The 20,141-nt window shown below is 48.1% G+C and overlaps 1 protein-coding gene and 2 long non-coding RNA genes across 6 annotated transcripts in view; 2 read left to right on the forward strand and 1 right to left on the reverse strand.

Annotated features, from left to right (window-relative positions):
* Nucleotides 1-18,788, reverse strand: part of Atp2b4 (ATPase plasma membrane Ca2+ transporting 4) — a 90,483-nt gene extending 71,695 nt beyond the window's left edge. For 2 of the 4 annotated variants that reach the window (XM_020176113.2, XM_020176115.2), the window contains exon 1: nucleotides 18,385-18,788. The gene's annotated coding sequence lies outside the window, so the exon portion shown is untranslated. The remainder of the gene's footprint in view (nucleotides 1-18,384) is intronic. The other 2 variants (XM_020176112.2, XM_020176114.2) reach the window with 1 other exon arrangement.
* On the forward strand, nucleotides 549-9,650 carry LOC141413968 (uncharacterized). The gene is made up of 3 exons (XR_012439035.1): nucleotides 549-1,066; nucleotides 6,802-6,975; nucleotides 8,160-9,650. It is a non-coding gene; the product is annotated as an uncharacterized lncRNA (long non-coding RNA).
* On the forward strand, nucleotides 15,448-17,879 carry LOC141413969 (uncharacterized). Its single transcript, XR_012439036.1, has 3 exons — nucleotides 15,448-16,051; nucleotides 16,806-16,864; nucleotides 17,129-17,879. It is a non-coding gene; the product is annotated as an uncharacterized lncRNA (long non-coding RNA).
* Nucleotides 18,789-20,141: the final 1,353 nt, after the last annotated feature.

Genomic DNA, 20,141 nt, shown 5'->3' on the forward strand with positions numbered 1-20,141 from the left:
ATAACCATAATGGGGGTTTAGACATGTCAATGTTCACAGGGAAAGGGAAAATACTAGAAGGGAAGGGAAGGGTATGAGAAATGCAAAGTGGATTAACGAAAATAGAGATGTGTTTTTTTCGTTTGGTGCTGGGATTGAGTCATGGCTATGTATGTACACTACCACTGAGCTACACCCCAGCCCTAGAGGGCTTTTAGAAAAAAAATTCCACAAAACAAGCTAGATAAGATCACAGAATAACTGATCACACTCTAAAGCAACAAGCATAAGAAAAGTATACAAACCAGAGAGGAGGAAGAGAAGAGTCCGTGGGGTGGGTAAGCAGAGGTGTTCTGCTTGGTTGGAGTATTAGAGGCATTATTGCTGAGGGCTCAGACAGGATGACTAAGAAGTTGAGTGAGACACAGCTGGATTAAACTGGGGCTGAAATTAGCCCCAAGTTAGACAACTTGGGGGTATGGGTTAGGCCAGACCAGGCAGCTCTGAAAAGCAACTGTTTATAACAGGTGCAGAAGAGAAAGTGAGACCATGACCAGGAGAGTGTGTGTTTCAGCGATCTGAGCACAGCTGGTGTCCTTTCAACACCCTGACCTGTTTTGTGACAAAGACATAAGTGGAGGTTGGCTATCAGACAGAAAGGAATCGCCACCATGGTCTGCAATGGAAGCCCAGCCCTCCTCTCCACCTTGAAGGAGTGGCCACATGAAGTTATGCAGTGAACTGCAGGGGTTCAAGAATCCTGCCTGCAAGGTCACATCCCAAAGCAAAGTCTCCCAGGGTGCTGGCCACTGCTTCTTTTCACACTTGAGTCACCAACTTCCCAGGAAGACTTTTCCATGCTCTACCACCCAAGTCCAGTTGAGCAAAACAGCTGGTTCCTGGGCTGTCACTTTATCCTCTGCCTTTGCACATTCAAATGGCTATGAGACCAGGAAAGAACAAAAGTGAGAGGAGCAGGCTGAGCCTTCTGCAACAGGGTGCTCTGTGTGGTACAGGAGAAACTGCACACCCATCCGGACTGGGCAGCGGTTTCTTAGCTCCCGCTGACCGTTGCCATGGAAAAAAGGTAGGCTGATATCGTCAGGGCTTCTGGGTTTTGGAAAGAAACAAGAAATTTGGATTTCTATGTGAAATCTTCTTACTTTTAAATTTTGGTAACCAACTATAATTAATCTGCAGGGTTATTTGGGTAGGAGGAAACAGAAAATTTTTGAGTTGAAATGTTCTTCAAGCTGAAACTATTCATTTTACACATGAACAAATTGAAACCTAAAAAGGTTGGTGATGGAGCAACTTTTAACCACTCAAACCCCAGCTGTCCCAGCTTCTAGTATAGAACTCATTCCTCTAGACCACTGTGCCTGTCATTAGGATGCCTTTGCTATTATTTAAGCATGAGAGATGAGTCACTGAGCAGGTATGGCGACTCTGGGAAGAAAGTAGTAAACTTTACTGTGGTCTTGACTCAATTTTAGAGAAAATTTCTATTTGTTTATTCATTTATTCATCCAGCCACCAACCCATCTATTTACCCAACTATCCAACCAACCATCCATTCAGCCATCTATTTATCTATCCTCCATCCAACCAGCCAACTATCCACCATCCATCCATCTCTCCATCCACCCATCTGTCCATCCTTTCCTAATTATCATATGATGAGCCAAAGACTGTGCTAAACTCTGATTACTCAGAGATGACTCAGCACCACTCCTCCTCCTTTTAAGTAGCTCCAGGCTCACAAGTGGGCTTGGTGAAAGTGCTGCGTTCCTACAGCCGTGTTGCCATAGCCTGTTCATGTGAACTCTCAGCTGATGCTCACACCCTTGCCTATAAGTCACTTCCTCTGAAAGCTTTTCCCAATGCTGGGTGCTGTTCCTGGAAAACTTGGAGAGGACTGGAAAATATGCCCTGCTCCAAGAGAGCCTGGAGCACTTAAATGACTCATGGGAAGCAAGGACAAGATTTCAAGGTCAAGCCCCTTCCAGCACAGGGAAAACACAGGTTCATGCATTACCTTGGCCAAGCTGCCACTTCAAACCAACTAAAGTCTCTGTGTGAGAATGTGTGTACAAGGGAGAGCAAGGGAGATTCCAGCCTGGGACTCTCCTGCCTGTTTATCCAGTAGTCTGCTCAATTGCAGGGCCAGCTGGGCAGTTGACATGGGTGACCAAACAGTGAAGGCTCCCTTGGGCCATCATAGCATCTACAAAAGTAAGAACAGCATCGTTACCCAGCTCTTCCCCTGCCACACACATACCAACAAAAGATTTCAGCTGCTCTTCGGCATCTGTTCCTGGGAGAGGAATGCAGGGTGAAAGCAAACAGGGCAAAGTGGCCCCACTTCTCCACCTTCCACTCTCACTTAATTTCCCAGGAATCTTGTGGCTCAACTACTAAGCAAAATCCTAGAGTTGGTACCAAGAGGGTAGCATGTCACTGGAAATGGAGCCCGAGACCCACCCCTGCAGGCACTTGGCTGGAGAGCCACAGGAAGCTGGAGCTTCTGGACTTTTCAGCCATAGGGGGGTAATGGGCTAGGACCATTTTATAGATGCACTAAATCCAAAGGGAGCAGATGGACAGACTGATGCCAGTATCTTTGGAGAAGGGAGAAATGAAATGAAAGGTTCAAGGAGGAAAAATTAAACTTTGATAAGCACCTTCTATGGGTCAGGCCCTCAGAACATATATGACTGTTTAATTTGCACAAGGTCACACAGCCAGCCAGACAGACTTAAAAGCCAGTTCCACTTGACTCCTCTAAAACTATGCTCTTTTGTAACATCAAATGATGGGAACAAGAAAGCAGGCTGGGTGATTTGGGACACAGGGAACTGCTGTAGGGAAAGGCATTCAAAGGGAGTAAGGATTTGGTGAACTCTGGCCTTGAGGCTGTAAACCCAGTGGAAATTAGTGTTCTTGCCCTATCAGTACAGGATCTCACCATTCTATTTCCTAGTCCCAGTAAGTAGGTTTTCTAGTGTTAGGGAAATCTCCCTCCACCTGCTTCCCTTAAGTTCTAGGTCAGAAGTACAAAACAGGAAACAGGGACCTAGGGTCATGCTTCCCCACAGACTTTTCCATACTGAGGGACTGTTCCTAATATTTCCCATAAAAGTAGACTTTGGGAGTCAGGAACCAGAAGCACATACATAGGGTTATCCCATTTATTTCAGTGGGCCATTCTCTAAGGACTAGAGAGTGACCTTTGCCCCTGATTTTGGGGAGCCCAGAGTACAGAAGTTACCAAAGCAAAATGCACACAGGCTTTTCTTTTTGTTTTGTTTTGCTTTTGACGGTGCTGTCGGTTGAACCCAGGGCCTCATGCATGCTAGGCAAGTGTTCTAGCACTGAGCCACACCCCCAGCATGACAGCTGTTTTTATGGGGACTTATTATATGCCAGGACTGTTTTAGAACAGTGAATACAAATGATTAATTTGAATACAGTGAACACAAATGATTAAGATCTTTGGGACTATCAGAATGGCTCAAGAGGTAAGAATGCTTGCCTAGTAAATTGAGGTCCTGAGTTCAAACCCCAGTGCCACCAAAAAGAAAAGGATATGGGCCTTGATGTCAGAAGGCCTGGGTCATCCTGGTGCTGGTGGCTCACGCCTGTAATCCTAGCTACTCAGGAGGCAGAGATCAGGAGGATTGAGGTTTGAAGCCAGCCCTGGGCAAATAGTTCGTGAGCCCCTATCTCGAGAAAACCCTTCTTGAGAAGAGCTGGTGGAGTGGTTCAAGGTGTAGGTCCCCAGTACCACAAAAAAAAAAAAAAAAAAAAAAAAAGAAGGCCTGGTTAATTATCAAGCCCCAAGCCCAACCAGCCAGAAGACCCGGGAAAGAGTCCTTAACCCACTGAGTCTGTTTCTTATCTGTAAAGTGAACATGTTAGCATGTTAATAGGAGTGTTGTAGGGATTAAAGATAATGTCTGTACAACATATATGTGTGGTTGCATACCCCTATAATCCCAGCACTCAGGAGGCTGAGGCAGGGGGATCACAACTTGAAGGCCAGCCTGGGCTCCATAGTGAGACCCTATCTCAAAAAACAAATAAAAAGAAAAACAAGAAAAAGAAAAAAGAGAAGCCAGGCAAACAGCAGGGTTCAAAAATTATACTATTACATATATAGCTACTAGACCCACAGATACTAGAATTTGTATCATCTTATGTAGGGGGCCTTCAACCAGGGCAACCAATGTCCTTGAGACAGTTTGGTGTGCTGACAAGCACACTTGGATTTGAATTCACCCAAGACCAAGGCGTTTCTCATCTAGAAACACCTGAGCTTCTTCCCCACCCAGCCCCTTGTGAAAGAGAGAAGCCTGGGTGGCCATGTTTGATTTGGCTCCACCCCCTCCAGGAGGCCACAGGTAATTAGAGCAGGAGATAACATCCGGCTCAGCAGGGATCAGCGTCTCTTGGCATTGGGACTGACAGCCTCAGTTAATTTAATTGGGGTACTAGGCAGGGAGGCCAGCCTTTGGGACTGAACCTGTTGCTTGGATCCTGTGCATGGGGTTGAAGAAGAGGGAGCCTGGAGGTAAAAGGGGTGCTCACAGCTAAAGGGACAGGCACCACCAACATAGGGCTACCCTCCCACACCTAGGTTCTGTGCCATTTCCCTGTAATCTACTGATAAAGCCCCTTGTTCTTTTTCCACCTGCTCCTCTGAGTGAGCTTCTATTCCTACAAGTGGATGATCTAAGACAAATCCTATACCTGTCTCAGAAGGTGGTTGTTGTGACATAATTTGCAAGCAGCTGGCATTTAGTCGACATTCAATAAATGCTGTCGAATCTCTCCATGTTCTTGTCAACCAGTCACTCAGCAGTAAAAAGAGGAAATCCATAAATAGACTAGCGTAGGGTTGCTTTCCAGCCTTTTGTTTTATGAATATCTTCATTAATCTATAAAATGAAGATGTCTAGTACTGGCCTCTTTGGGGCTGGGAATAATAAACGAGCTAATCTAAGTTTAATGTGAACACACAATGAACGTTAGCTCGGATTACCGGGGCTCCTGTTGTTACTTAAGCTGCAGCAAGTGTTGTCTTAGGTCTTGTCTAGACAAGGAGGGAGGACTCAGTAACAGCAGGATCTGGTGTGGACAGTGAGAAGACAGAGAAGGATGCTGTGCGGAGTGGAATCACAGGACTGAAATGCGGAGCAGGGAGCGAACAGTAAGCTTCACACGTGTCCAGCCCTTTCACGTGTATGTGATGCTTTCACTACAGTATCTCACTGGGCTGTCACAACACTGCAGAGCACACAAGGAAGGGTACCATTTCTAGAAGAGGTACTGGGATTCAGTAAACACATGTACAGTATGTACCAGCTAAGTCTACTCCATGCCATACCGCCTATGCAAGGAGGGTAGAGGTCTGCGGTGAGAAGTAAGGACTGGAGGGGAAACTCAGGATTTCCTGGAAGTTTAATTTTTTATCCCCAAGTATAATTTGAATCCTTTCTGGGCGACACAGCAATGTGGTATCTGCCCCACCAGTCAGAGGCTCTCGATGTAGATGGGAGTGTAAAGCTGGGCAACACTGAAGTGCCAGCCTGAGGACTGAATCTGCCAGGTTGGGCAAACACCCAGGACCAGGGCCACCCCCTGGCCCATGAGGAGTTTTTCCCTAGCAAGGGATAGGGGCAGATTCTTCTCCCAAGCCATAGCTCATTGTTAACCCCAAGGGCTGCCCAGCAATGGTGGTTAAGGCTCAGAGGTGCCTTACTTTCCTGAAGTCAGAGGTTAAGATGCTTTCCAGGGAAACAAAGAGAAATTCTCTAGCACACTTCCACAGTCAGGGTTTGCTGTGGGTCCCCAGCATAGAAAAACCTTCCCTGAGCTGCAGGTCAGTGACACTGTCTTTTGGATACCACTTTCCCCAACCTAACCTAGCATCTGGCATATGGTCTATACTCACATTCCACTTGTTGAATGAATAAATGAACAAACGAACAAGCAAATGGATGACAGATTGGCTCTGGCAGTATCAGTGTGCCCTGTCACATTACAGCCGTCCTGCCCTCTGGACTCTTAGACCCCAAAGCAGAGCTCGGCCAGTGGCCAGTCTGGCTTAGTCAGCTGCCAAGGAAGCAGGAAAGGTCCCAGAGCTTCCCCTCTGCACTTTCTCTGACCTTTCAGAGGAGCACCACCCCCCAGGAAAGGGCAGGGCCAGGGATACCCAGGAAGGAGGAAGCCTCTGCCCACCCCTCCCAGAACTTTTGCTTCCCCTCACTATTACCCTGCCTCTCCCAGCTCCATTAGGAGCTGTGCGGATGAGGGTGGCACCAGAAGGCTTCTCCTTTACATTTTCTCTAGTGCTAATGACCTTCACGGTTAATAATGGAACCAACGATGACCACCACAGCACAGTGGCTTTATGGTTTCTAGCATCTTTCTTCCAAAGTGCTCTCAGCACATGACTTCACTGAGCCACACAGCCTCCTCCAAGCAACAGGAATGGTTCTCCCTGCAATGTGGGGAGAGGCACTGAGCACCAGAGAGGTCTGGTGATGATCTAGGTCACCTAACGATGCACTGGTGGGGTTGCAGACAACAGCCCTGGCTGTGCCTCAAACGATCCAGCTGTCCTTGGGCAGGTATTAGGTTTCAGTTTTCTCAGTTGTGAAAGCCAGACCATTTCTCCAACTCTGCTCATCTCAGACATTCTGCCCCAAGAAAATAAGCTGCCCCAAGCCCAAAGCCAAGTGATCACCCTCTCTGTACAAGGTCAGAAAGCTCATAGAAGTTTGGATGCCAGCTGTGTCTGTTCTCACATCCTAACAGATGTCCTACAAGTGCTCCCCACAAAGAAGGCTGTAGCACAGACGGCAGGGAGGAAGCATCAGAAATCATCTTGACGGTCCACGAGCGCCAGGAGAGCAGACAGGCAGCCGGCCGCCACTGAGACCAGATGCCATCCCTCTCTCAACACCAGCGCTGGCTCAGACAAGGCTGCAGGTATTCCAGCGGGTGGGAGCCCACAGCCTCCTTCACCTGCCAGAGCATCTGATTCTCCATCACACTCAGGCACAGGCAGTCTGAATGCAGCAGCACAGTCCTTCCTCCCAACCTCGCCTCCCCTCTGCCACCTTCCTAGCCTATCTATCCTTTCTCCTCCTACAAAGCCTGTCTGGCAATCGCCTCCTCCAGGAATTATTTCCAGTTAAGCTCGCTTAAATTCTCTGGCCTCCTAATTCCCACAAATACCTCCTCAGCACTCAGCCTTCCATTAGTTGCTACCAACTGTGCTGCAGTCATGTGCCGTTGGGTCTGATGAGGCTTCAAGTGTATGTGCCCACTCCCAGGGAAGAATAGGTTTTAAAGTTTTCTCCATCCTCCAGGCCTCCAGCCAAGCATTCAGGACATAGGAACAGTCTTGAACAGATGGATGGTCCTTTCTTTTCTACCTATGGGCAGCTGCTTCAGCCAGTTCCAGAAAAGCTAATGAGAGAATTTCAATAAGAGTCTGGACAAGGGCTTCACCAACGTGTCTATCTCCAGGCCCAGAAGTCTGGATTGAGAGGGAGGGCAAGCTGGCCTAGCAGCTGGCAGCTTTAAGCAATGTCTCCTAACCCAGCCAACAGTTCAGATGAAAATCTGATCTCTCCAGTAGACAGCACTGAGTGCAATGCCAGATTCCTGGTGTCTGATAACATTCGTACCAGGTTGAACCATAGGAAATGCCTTTTGTAGATCAAAATGCTTGCATCATTGGCAATGTCATACAGCTCAACCTAGTAACACTTTGTGGGGGATCATGTACCCTGGAAGATATAAGCTCCCTGAAGACCTAGATTTCTCTTACCAGTATTTTTAGCTTCTAGCTTAGGACATAGCAGAGTCGTGGCCCTGGGGAGTACTAAGTAAGTGAAGTTCAAAACAGGTAGAGGAGAGTTGGGAACCTAAAACCTGTCCTCCTCCCAAAACTCAAGGGGATCTGTTCAAGAGCAGACGCTTTCTGGTCTCCTTTCTTCTGAGCATCCCAGGGAGAAGATAGGACTTAACAGTAGGTTGGTGCATGGTGCTGGACTCTATGATAAACTGAATTTGGTTCAGATGGTGAATTTTATCCCTTTGCCTTCCGTAGAAGCGGGTCTTGAGTCAGAAATGTGTGTATGTCTAAATTTGGTTTCATGTTACAGTACAGAAGATGAAGGCCCAGAGGTATCACCCGCCTCAGTCAAGGTCATACAGCAAGCAAGAGGCCAGATCACTAGTCCTCTGACTCCCAGTCCTGAGAGCCTCTGGCAGCCCGGACTTCCTGGCTCCTGCTCCTTCAAGCTCCTGGAAACACAGAGGGGAACCGACTGAAGAATCAGTAGCCCTCTCCCAGGTGTAAAAGTCCTGAGTCATGTGGGCCCCAGCCCCATGGTCTCCAGGGAGAGAGAGGAGCAGCCCTGGAAACCCCATCTATCCAGAACTAGGCTCAGGCTATAGGAAGGGATAGTGGCAGCACTATTTAGGTCACTGATGATACAGCCAGATATGCTGTCCCCACTAAGGGGCACCTGAAGGCCTTGTTTAACATAGATACAAAGATTCCAGGCTGGCACAATGGGGTTCCCTTAGTATGACCTAGTTAGAAAACTCTAAGGGAACATGAAAGATTAGCAAATACCTTTGGCTGTCAGCACACTCCTTACAACCTAGGACCCTCCGCAAAAGGTAGGCGAGTGATTCTGGAAGCCCTTAGTCCCTAGACCTCCTAAGCTGGCCTGGCACAGTGGGCAAATGGCTGCCATGTATTGCTCAGGCCCTGGGTGCCTACTCTTTGTGCATGGGGCTGGGAAGGAGGACTTCCTAAGGGAAACCTCTGTGTCCGAAGGTCCCTCTGTGTGCTCTGCTGGGACTCAGCACCTGGTAGTTCAAAAAATCATATAATAACGACTATGGGCCTTTCACTGAGACTCACCAACTGTTTCTTTTTGGCGGCACTGGGGTTTGAACTTAGGGCCTTGAGCTTGCTAGGCAGAGGCTCTACCACTTGAGGCATGCTTACAGCCTTGTTACTTGTCAGGTAGGATCCCTTGTTAACTTTTTTTTCTGGGCTATCTTCAAACCTTGATCTTCCTGATCTCTACCTCCTGCGGAGCTTAAATTCACCATTGTTAACACTGTCCACTCTCTTGGTATATGTATCTCTCGGTGTATCCGTACACACACACACACACACACACAACCACTTCTGCCATTTGAAAATGACTTGTAGACTTTTTTCCCCTAAATACTTTTGCATAATCTCTAGAAATAAGGACATTCCAACAGAGAAAAGAAAAATAAAATAAAAAAATAAGGACATTCCCCCACAAAACCACAGTACCATTATCACACCTAAAAAATTTATTACATATTATCTAGTATCCATATTGAAAATTTCTCAATTGTCCCAGGATGTCTTTTGTGATTTTTTTTCCCCCTAGGATCCGATTAAAATTTACGCACTGTCTTTGGCCAGCATGTCTCTTTGGTCTCTTCTAATCTAGACTGGTTTCTGCCTCCCACCTTTCCCCACCACAACACACAATTTTTGTTTTTATGACATTCATCTTTTTGAAGAGTCTTAGTCATTATTTAATAGCTTATGTTCTAGATCTCTCTGTTGTGTCTTTGTAATTAGATCTAGGATGAACACTTTGACCAGAGCACAGTGTGATAGAACTTCCTTGCCGACTTTGGGGCAGCTCTAATATTGGGTGGTCATCTTTATCCTGTGGTTAAGGTGGCAAATGCTGGGTCTCCCCATTGGAAAGACATATTTTTCCTTTTGTCACATGTAATCAGGGAGGTGATCTGTTCTATGGACTTAATGCTTGTGCCCCACCCCCTCCCCAGGTTCAAAGTAGAAGCCTAAATCCCCAAAGTAGGGCCTTTGGGAAGTAAAGGCCCTCATGTGAGCAGAGACACAGAAGGATTCTCTCTCTCTCTCTCTCTCTCTCTCTCTCTCTCTCTCTCTCTCTCTCTCTCTCTCTCTCTCTCTTTCTCCCTCTTTCTCCCTCCCTGTCCCTCTCCCTCCCCCTCCTTTCCCTCTTCCTTTCTCTGTCTCTGCCATGGGAGGACACAAAGAGAAAATAGCCATCTGCCATCCAGGAAGCAGCCCTCACCAGACACCAGATCTGCCAGCACCTTTACCTTAGACTCCAACCTCCACAACTGTGAAAAATAAATTTCTGTTGTTTAAGCCAGGCAGTCTGTGATGCACATTAGATCAACCTTTAATTCAATAGTTTTATCACCCTTTAGTGAGACTAGCCTGAATCAATTATATGAGAAGCTGCAAACTGGTCAATTTAAAGTTGGGACAGGGGCTGGGCGCCCATGGCTCACACCTGTAATCCTAGCTTCTTGGGAAGCTGAGATTGGGAAGATTCTGGTTCGAGGCCAGCCCATGCAAATAGTTCAAGTGACCCCATCTCCAAAATAACCAGAGCAAAATGAACTGAAGGTGTGGCTCAAGCAGTAGAATACTTGCTTTGCAAGTGCAAAGACCTAAGTTCAAACCCCACTCCCACCAAAAAAAAAAAAGTTGGGACAGAAGCCGGAGGAATTGGAAGATGTACAAAGTTTCAGTGAGAAGGAAACTTTGCACAGTAAATGTAGTTATATTAACGTAATACATATTTTAGAACTAAGACAGTAAATTTTAAATGTTCGTATCACACACACTAAGATAAATATGTGGTAATGGATATGGTAATCATCTTAATTTAATCATTCTATAATGCATATATACATATATCAAAACATCACATTGGGCCGGGGTGTCAGTGGCTCACGTCTGTAATCCTAGCTACTCAGAAGGCAGAGATCAGGAGGATCGCTGTTCAAAGCCAGCCCAGGCAAATAGTTCACAAGATCCTATCTTGAAAAAACCTATCACAAAAAAGGGCTGGTGGAATAGCTCAAGGTGTAGGCCCTGAGTTCAAGCCTCAGTACTGCAAAAAAAAAAAAAAAAGTTACATTGGGTACTCCATAAATAAGTAATTATTTTTCAATTAAAAACTAATTTGTTGGGGAGAAGGTAGCCCAAACAATGTATACACATGTGAGTAAAAAATGATAAAAAACAAAACAAAACAAAAGAAACCTAATTTGTTGCTGTGCACTGGTGGCTCACCCCTATAATCCTAGCTTCTTGGGAAGCTGAGATTGGGAGGATCAAAGTCGGAAGCCGGTTGGAACAAATAGTTAATGAGACCCCATCTTCAAAATAACCAGAGCAAAACTGGACTAGAGGTGTGGCTCAAGTCAGCTTGGCAAGTGCAATGCCTTCAAACCCTAGTCTCAGCAAAACCAAAAAACTTGTTTTTGAGACAGAGTCTTGCTACATTACTCAGACTGACTTTACACTTAGGATCTTCCGCCTCCCAAGTAGCTAGGATTACAGGTATGTACCATCATACCTGGCTAAATTTTAAAGAGTTCTGTCACTATTTCTATATTTGATTAGCTAGAATTTCTGTTAAGAGTTTTTTCCCTTCCGGCTCCTCCCTACCTCCTGTTAGCTGTCAGACAGAACTTCTAGAATTTTTTTATTCAACGCATTACATCTATCACCATTATCTTCTTTTGATATTCAGTGTGCCCCACATTTGCCTGTAAGGAGCCTCTCTAAGGGGCTCCTGTGTCCTTTGATAAAACCATGTTCTAGCTTTCTGGAAAAATATGGTTCACTGTTCTTTTCCTGTCTCAAACTTGGAATCAGTCATTTTTCCAAGGAGCATGGGCTTCTTTTAGTGGCAAGTGGTAGCTGGAAATAAAAATCTAGGCACTAGGTATGGCCTTGCTTCTAGAGCCTTGGTGAGCGGCCCAATAAGACAGAAAAAGAATCACAAGATTCTTCCTTCCCTTTCCCTTGCTCATGTCTTCAGGGTCTCTAATCCCTAGGCAGGTCTCTACCACTTGAGCTACAATCCCAGTCCCCATCTCATGCTTTTATCTGTCTCCTTCCACAGTAAGATCCCAATTTCTACAAATACAACTTGCAGTGCAGTTACTTATTTGATTTGTCCTACAATAAACAGAACACAAGTTCCCATTTATGACACCAATACCATGACTAATAACATACCCGAAAAGTAAGAATACAGAATCAGAGCTTGAAGATAAAAAAAAACAATAATTGGCCAGGCATGGTGATGCATCCCTATAATCTCAGCTACTAGGGATATGGAAGCAGGAGGATCATGAGTTCAAGGACAGCCCAGGCAAAGTTAGTGAGACCCTATCTCATAACAAAATAAAAACAAAAGGGCAGGGAGTTCTAATCCCAGCACTTGCGAGGCTGAGGCAAGACAATTGCCAAGTTTCAGGCCAGCCTGGGCTAGGGTAAGACCCTATCTGAAGAACCTAAAGAAAAAAGAATACTTGAATAAATTCTTTCCTTTGTGATCAAATTGTTATCCCGTTAGCCATTGTTTCTGTTGTGGTCAGCTTTAGAACTAGCTTTTTCTTTCTTTTGGGTCTAATTTAATTCTTGAACCATGGAACTATTTTGATCAGAACTGCCTGAAAAACCAGGTACTAGTGGCTCATGCCTTTAATTCTAGTTTCTTGGGAAGCAGAGATCAGGAGGATCAAGATTCAAGGTTAGTTTGAGCAAATAGCTCAAGAGACCCTATCTTTTTTTTTTCCTTTTTTTTTTTTTTTTTTTTCGGTGCTGGGGACCGAACTCAGGGCCTTACACTTGCCAGGCAAGCGCTCTTCCACTGAGCTAAATCCCCAACCCCAAGAGACCCTATCTTGAAAATACTCAACACAGAGAAGGGCTGGTACAGTGGCTCAAGTGGTAGAACACCTGCCTAGCAAGCACAAGGCCCTGAGTTCAAACCCCAGTGCTGCCAAAAAAAAAAAAAAGAAAGAAAGAAATGCCTGAAAAAGTATAACCAGAAAAGTCCCAATCCCATCCCTGTCTCCTCTCTACCTTGTATGGGAAATCTTATTAACTGATTTCCAGCTAATCTCTACTCAGTGTGTATGTATTTACAAAAACTCTTATTTCTCCTACAAAGGTGGCACACTGACGCTCCCGCATCTTGCTGTTTTCACTTAACAACGTTCCCTAGAAATCACATCCTATCAGCTCATATGGCTCCAATTCACTTTCTTGGCTGCATAGTGATCCACTGTGTGGATCTATGATTGTTCATTTAACCAGCTTCTTAAGGATGGGCATTTGCATAGCTCCCAATGAGTTCCTGTTAAATGTACCTTAGAGAATCACCTCTCCCTATTTGTGAGTATGCATCTTTAGGATAAATTCCCCCAAATGGGTAAATGTGGATGCAGTCTGTTAGATAGTGCTAACTCCCCACCCTGCAGGGGTTGGGCTGGTTTGCAGTCCTGGCACTAATTCTGCAAAGTCCTCAGTAGAGAGTTTCCGTGGGCCTAGCAGAGAATCCTTCACCTCCCTACCAATAACACAACACTACTCCTACCCTAAGTGATGGCGGGAAGGCAAGAGGAGGATCACTGATGCCAGTTCACCTTCCCCACACTGTCCCAGGGATTTGTGTGGGAAATTGGGAAAACAGAGGGAAAAAGTGGTGAGCCTGCAAACTTCAGCTAGAGGAAGTGGAGCTGAAGAAGCAGAAGTGAGGAGAGGACCCCTCCCCTCAATGCCTGTATTCTCAGCTCCTTTCTCTCTCCCCTCTTCACCCCCATCACACAGATTGTCCACCCACAGCCTCTTCCCTGACCAGGTACACTTGGCTCTGGTGCTAACCAGATCCTGCCTGGCTTCCCTCCTCAATGGCGTTCATGTGGGCTGACGGGATTGAGGTGGAGGCAGAAGTAGAGTCCTTGACCTGTCTGTTTTGACATGTGCAGAGGAAATAAGTCAGTGGAACAAGGTTAGCTCACATAAGGCAAAGAGGAAAGAGGAGACAAAGAAATTTGGGGAAAGGAAGCAGAGTGCAAACCACTCCACACAGCTCTTTTGGACTCCAGCCCCAGGAACCGCTCACATTTAGGATCTACAGAAAAGGAGAAACCATTATGGAAAACAGCATGGAGGTGCCTCAAAAAACTAAAAATAGAGTCACCAGTGGCTCACACTAATTCTAGCTACTTGAGAGGCTGAAATCAGGAAGGAGGTTCAAAACCAGCTGGGACAAATATTTTGCAAGACTCTATCTCCAAAATAACCAGAGCAAAATGGACTGGAGGTGGTAAGAACACCTGCTTTGAAAGCACGAAGCCCTGAAATCAAACCCCAGTCCAACCAAGAACAAACAAACAAACAAAACTCTAGAAATAGGGCTGGGGAATTGTATTTGCCTGGCATGCACCTGGGTTCATACACACACACACACACACACACACACACACACACACACACACACTTAAAATAGAACTACCATATGATCTAGCAATCCTACCACTGGGTATGAATCCAAAGGAAGTGAAATTACTGTCAAAGAGACATCTGTAGGACTACCTTTGTTACAGCACTAAGAAATGGAAACTAAGTGTCCATCAGCTGATGAATGTGTTACATACACACCATGGAATCCCATCCACCTAGAAAAATGGATGGTATCCTGTCATGATATTCTGACAACATGGAAGGAGCTGAAGGTCATTATGCTAAGTGAAATAAGCCAGACACAGAATGACACGTAAAGCACGATCTCAGTCCATACGTGAGATGTAAAAAAGTGAATCTTAGAAAAGTGGAGAGTAGAATGGTGATTACTGGAGGCTGGGGAGAGTGTTGAGGTGGGGGTGGGGCTGGGAGGGCTTGATCAACATGTACTAAGTCAGAGTTAGGAGAAATAAATTCGGTGTGCCATTGCACAGTTGGGGACTGGAGAGAATAATATGTACTATTTCCTAAAAGCTAGACAAAATGCTTTTCAATTGCTTTCACCACAGAGAAATGATAAATATTTGAAGAGATGTGCTTGCTGATTTGAACATTACCCAATGTGTACACGTATCAAAGCTTCACATAAATATGTACAATGTTATGTGGAAATTTAAAATAATGAATACGTAAACGTTTAAAGAGGAGAGAGGACAAGTGGAGAAAGGCTGTGAGCTCAGTTAGGCCTTTGTCAGCCTCCTGTACTCCTCACCCCTACCTCCCTCATGCAGGTCCCTTGTGGGGAAAGAGGGCAGAGGCCTGAAGACTCGCTCCAGGGAAGGGCAGGCCCAGGCTGGGGTTTCCTTGTGAAAGGTCAAGCCACACATGCTTCTTAGGGTCCTGGGGAACAAGAGTAAACATATACCTTATCTCCTTAAAGAGCTGGTGGATCTGGAATGTTCTATCTTAGATGGGAAGGGGTGATTCTTAATATCACTCCATGACCAACAGCCTTTAGAAAAGAGAAAAGGCCATGGGGGTTAGGGAGAGTAAACAACTTGAAGCTTGGGGCTGACAGGTGGCAGCTGGAGCAGTGTCAGTCCTATCCCCTTCCCCCAAGACTTTCCCAAAAGTGAGCCTGGCATTGCTGTCCTGTGACTTTCACCCCCTCCCCCATACACACCCACCTTTCCACCTCTAGCACCTATAACTTAGTCAAATTCTAACTGCTCTGCTTGCTCTCCCATTTTGGTTTTCTTTTGAGATCAAAGACTTTAGCAATCTCACAAATCCAACTGGCCACTCCCTTCTCCCATGACTGTGGGGAACAGGCCTCCCGCTGTGCAGGAGGGAAAGTGAAGACCACAGGGCCGGCTAGGAACCCCCTCTGCATCCCTCAATGAAGTCGATTCCCAGGATCCAATAAACTGCCCCCCCCTTTCCTCTTTCAACAAGTGTCGACCAAATGTCTGTCGTGTTTCAGGCACTGTGCGCTGCGCTGGGAGTCCCCGGGGTGAGACAAGCTATGCTCCTTTGACTTGACCTTGAATCTGAGGAGGTGGCAAACGGAAGGAGAAGGGCCTGGGGAGCAGCAGGGCCCCGGAGGTGGGAAGCCTCTGCTCCCCAGCTCCACGGAGGGCTTACCCCGAGACAGAGCCAGTAGGGTGGAGCTGAGCATCTGAGCGGCTGCCCGGGCGAGGCCGCAGAAGCTGCCAGAGGGGAAGGGCACAGGTTTGTTGCAGTATTACCTCAATAGTCACCGGAGTGAGGGCTGGGGGTGCAGGGCAGATTCCCCCACTGCCCAAGGACTCAGGACCATGGAGCAGGAGCCTCAGTCCGCGCTAAGTAGGGATCCCCCCAAGACTATCAGAATGTACCCCTTTCTGGGTACTGGGAGGAAGGCCTGCTGCAGGAACGGTGGGATTAGGAGGGGCTCGAGGGGTGGGGAAGGCGGTGATTTCGGGGTGCTACCTCAGCTAGGGTGGCAGGGGGGATGGGGACTCCCTAGGAGGAGCCAAGAAAGAGATCCTCACCCCCTTCCTACACAACACGGGCATTAATTCTGTCCGGGGGAAGCCACCTTCCCGTCAGGATCAGAATACAGATCGGGTAGAGTTGTCTAGCCTGGGAATGCAGTCAGATCAATAACCAAACACCTCGAAATGAACATTGGGTCCAGGGGCTTCCCTGGCCCCGGGTTAAGCTCTCCTCCGAGTCTTCCGCCTGCTTCCTCCCCGGGTTCTCAGGCTGGGCTTTTCCCACTCCTCCGGGTCCCCCTGCTTCACACCCACAGATTTGTCTGCTCCGGGCCCAGGACCCATTCGAAGAGCACCCTTACCAGGATGCCACCATCCCTCCTGCCCCTCAGAACCAGCTCCCCACGCTGCACCCTCAGCCAAGGAGGGTAACCTGCTCATCAGTCCGGAGGCTCAAGTCACAGCCTCTTCCTCCTAAATACTCCCCACCTTGTCCCTCCTCGCCCTAGGCCCCACTTCAAGCCTGTCCCAGTGTGGAATGACACCCTTCTCCTCCCTTTCCTTCCAGGTAAGGAGAACCCCAAGAGAACAGAGGGGGCCTGTGGGGGGGGCTCCAAAATGAGAGAGCTTGGAGCAGGGGCAACTCCCGCTTGGGGGGATGTGGGATGTCAAGAATGGAGGGTGAGGATCTGAAAACTCCCTGCCAGACACCCCACCCAGAGGAGGTGGCGCTGTATAATGGGATTTCGCCCCCCTTCCCCCCACACACACACCGCGGCACAGCGGCAGTGGAGGGCCCGCCTATTTCTTCATCTGCCATTCCCCCTGGCAGGCCAGCAGGCGCCGGCATCATGTCTGCTGTCTGCAAGTTATTGTAAGTCCGGCAGGGATGCCCAGGAGGGAGGCGCCTGTGGCCAGCGAGTGCCCACTCCGCTCCCAGGATGCGGCGGGCCCCTCCCGCGCCCTCCACACCCAGCTGGAAAAGAGCAATGGGCACCCACATGTGAGGTGGATGAGCGTGGGGCTGGACGCGCCTCGGGGAAGGATGCCAGCCTCTGCCTCAGCCTCCTCTGCCTCCGCCATGGGCGAGCCAAATATATGAGTGTGCGTGTAGCATAAGGACAATCCCAGCCTTAATATCTAGCCCTTCAGCACTGCCGCCCTGGGACCTTCTCAAAGGACACCCTCGACCCACCCCCACCAGCCCCACAATCTCCAGCCTTGAAACTGAAAACTTTTCAACTTCGCCCCCTTCTCCTTCCTCCCCTCTGGGACCAGAAATGCGTGGGGCGGTGCCCTCGGAGACACTCATACAGTTGGTTCTGGACGCTTACACACACTCGAACAACAGCGGTACCAGGGAACTCCCAGCTTTTTCCACAGCTAATTATAGACGTCAGAGTCTCAGGGTGTTTTGCAAGCGGCAGAGAAACTGCTGAGGTTTCTCTGCAAAGCCAAAGAAATTTAATTTGTGCACTCCTTATCCCCACCCCATCCCCACCTCATGTGTCCCCCTCCTAGGCCGCCTGGCTGCCCCTTCTTCCAGCTGAAGATTTCTTACTTGGTCCTCTCTGTCTTATTTTTCTTCCCATCTCTCTTTGGGGCTTTCGAGAAAGGGAACAGACGCGGAAAATATTTTTGCAACAGTTTTCCATTCTGCGTTTCATTCCCAAGCCAAGGGGGAGGGGGAGGACAGGAACGGATGGGGTGCGGGGTGGGGGCGGGGGGAGGATAAATGCTTTTTCCAAGAGCTTAATTTGGGTGTGAAAAGACAGTCTTTCCATTTCCCTAGCCATTTCATGACCCGGGAATGACAAAAACTAGGAAAAGAAGCAGAAATCACTTGTTTGATTATATGGTTCTTGGGAAGTAAGGATAGAAAAGAAATACAGCAAATCTGTGCGCGCGCGCGCGCACACACACACACACACACACACACACTGAACAACAACAACAACAAAAACCTCCAGACCCAGCCGAATGAAATATGCTAGGAAGAGGAAATTCAGGGAGTTTTTGGAAGCCATTGAGAGGAAAGAAAGAAACAAAGTTTGCAATCGCGGGTCAATTCATTCTCTGCAAGCCTACCTCTGTTTCTAGCACAGATCCGGGTTTCTCCAAGCGGGACTCTTCCTCCGGGTCTCCATGGACGCGATAGGGTGGGGTGACCACCGCCGGCCTCCCCAGTGTGGCGACCAAGCTAGAGATGCGGGCTTAGCGCTCCAGCCTTTCCAGCTACGGCGGGGGAGTGGGCTGGGTCTCCTTCCAATGAGAAGGACCTTCCTGGAAGAAAATGGGTGCAGGGAGCTGGGCGGGTGTCTGCGACCTTGCTCTCTTCGGAGGGATGGTTCTCCCAGGAAGTTCGTGGCCCCTCCCCACCCCCCGGCTTTGGATGGTCTCAACAGCAGGGCTTTCTTAAGAAAATGCTTGTCATGGCAACAGCTCCAGCCAACTCGGGCCAGACTCGGGCTCCCCAGCTTTCCCCTAGCAATGCGGGAGGAGAAAGGGGCGGAGCCTGGCCGGGCGGGGGCGGGGCTTGGCGCGCGGCCAGGCCATTACTCCACTGTTAAGGTGGCCCGACAGCTCCGCGCGGCGGCTGCTTGCTGGTGCGTCTTAAGGGGGAATGGGGAAAGGCAGGGGCGGGAATCGGCTGCTCTCAGGTCTCCTTCCTGCGCTGGCTCTCACTTGTTGAAAGGGGTGCAGAGCCGGGGTGGGGTGGGTCGAGGTGGGAGTGGATGTGGGCGGCGGTATTCAACCGTTGCTGCTAGGAGGGGAAATAAAGGAAGCGTCTGCAAGCGGTTGGCTTCCTGCAGTTCCTACCGGTCTCTCAACCTCATACTCACTTAGACCCAGGACCCAGAAACCCAAAGGAGTCTGCGGACACTTGTGCGTCCTCTGTCTCCGTCCGCCCTCCTGCCCCTGTCTGAATCGGGGTTCGCTCTGGATGCTCACGCTCGTCACTCCTCCTCACCCCCACTTCACACACAGGTCACATTTTGCCCCCTCCTGTCCCTGTGCCCACCGAGGCACACTCACAGTGCCTAGAATGGCTTCCTGCTAGTGAGTCCTATGTGTGACTACGCTTCACCGCCTTTGCGTCTACAGTATCATTTCTAATCCTCAGGACAGTCTTGAAAGGTACTTGCTATTAGCCTAATTTCATAGTGGAGGAAATTGAGGGTTGAGTGTCTCGCCCAAGGTTACACATCTAGTTAATGACAGCCAGGATTAAAGGCCAAGTCAGACCCAGTCCAAAGCCTGTATCAAAGCCTTCTATCAGACTGCAGCACACGTTTCCATTTTAATTTGCACACACTCAGACATCCCTGCACACTTGTGCACAGTTTATAAACTGTTAATCACACCCCCGCACCTACACACCCACCAGCATTGTGCAACAACAGTGCTACCAATAGATTTTGCATGGAACCTTATGGCTTTCAAGTACAAACATGCACGTCAGATGGCTCACAACGAGGACATATCTCCATTGACTGATACATTCCACACCTACTTCAGCAAACACACTCACTTATGTTTATATGCTGAGAGAAGGCAGGCTAACGTAAGCTCACAGATTAGAGTAGTAAACTATGCTGTGAAGAAGGTGACCAGCCAGGGACTTCCTGACCTTTTCATAAGGGCTTTGGAAAGGCCTCTTTGATCTTATCCTAACTCCACACCTGTCCTCTTTGGCCCCTCCGGAGCAATGTGGATAGGGAGAAACAGCTGTTTCATACCCTTTCTGTCCTTTCTTCTTTTCATTTCCCTGTTCTCATCCACATCCTCCTCCCCCCGCCCTTCTTTTTTGCAGTAATGGGGTTTGAACTCAGGGCCTCACGCTT

Source organism: Castor canadensis, chromosome 11 (genome assembly GCF_047511655.1).
Source record: "Castor canadensis chromosome 11, mCasCan1.hap1v2, whole genome shotgun sequence".
Lineage (NCBI taxonomy): Eukaryota > Metazoa > Chordata > Mammalia > Rodentia > Castoridae > Castor > Castor canadensis.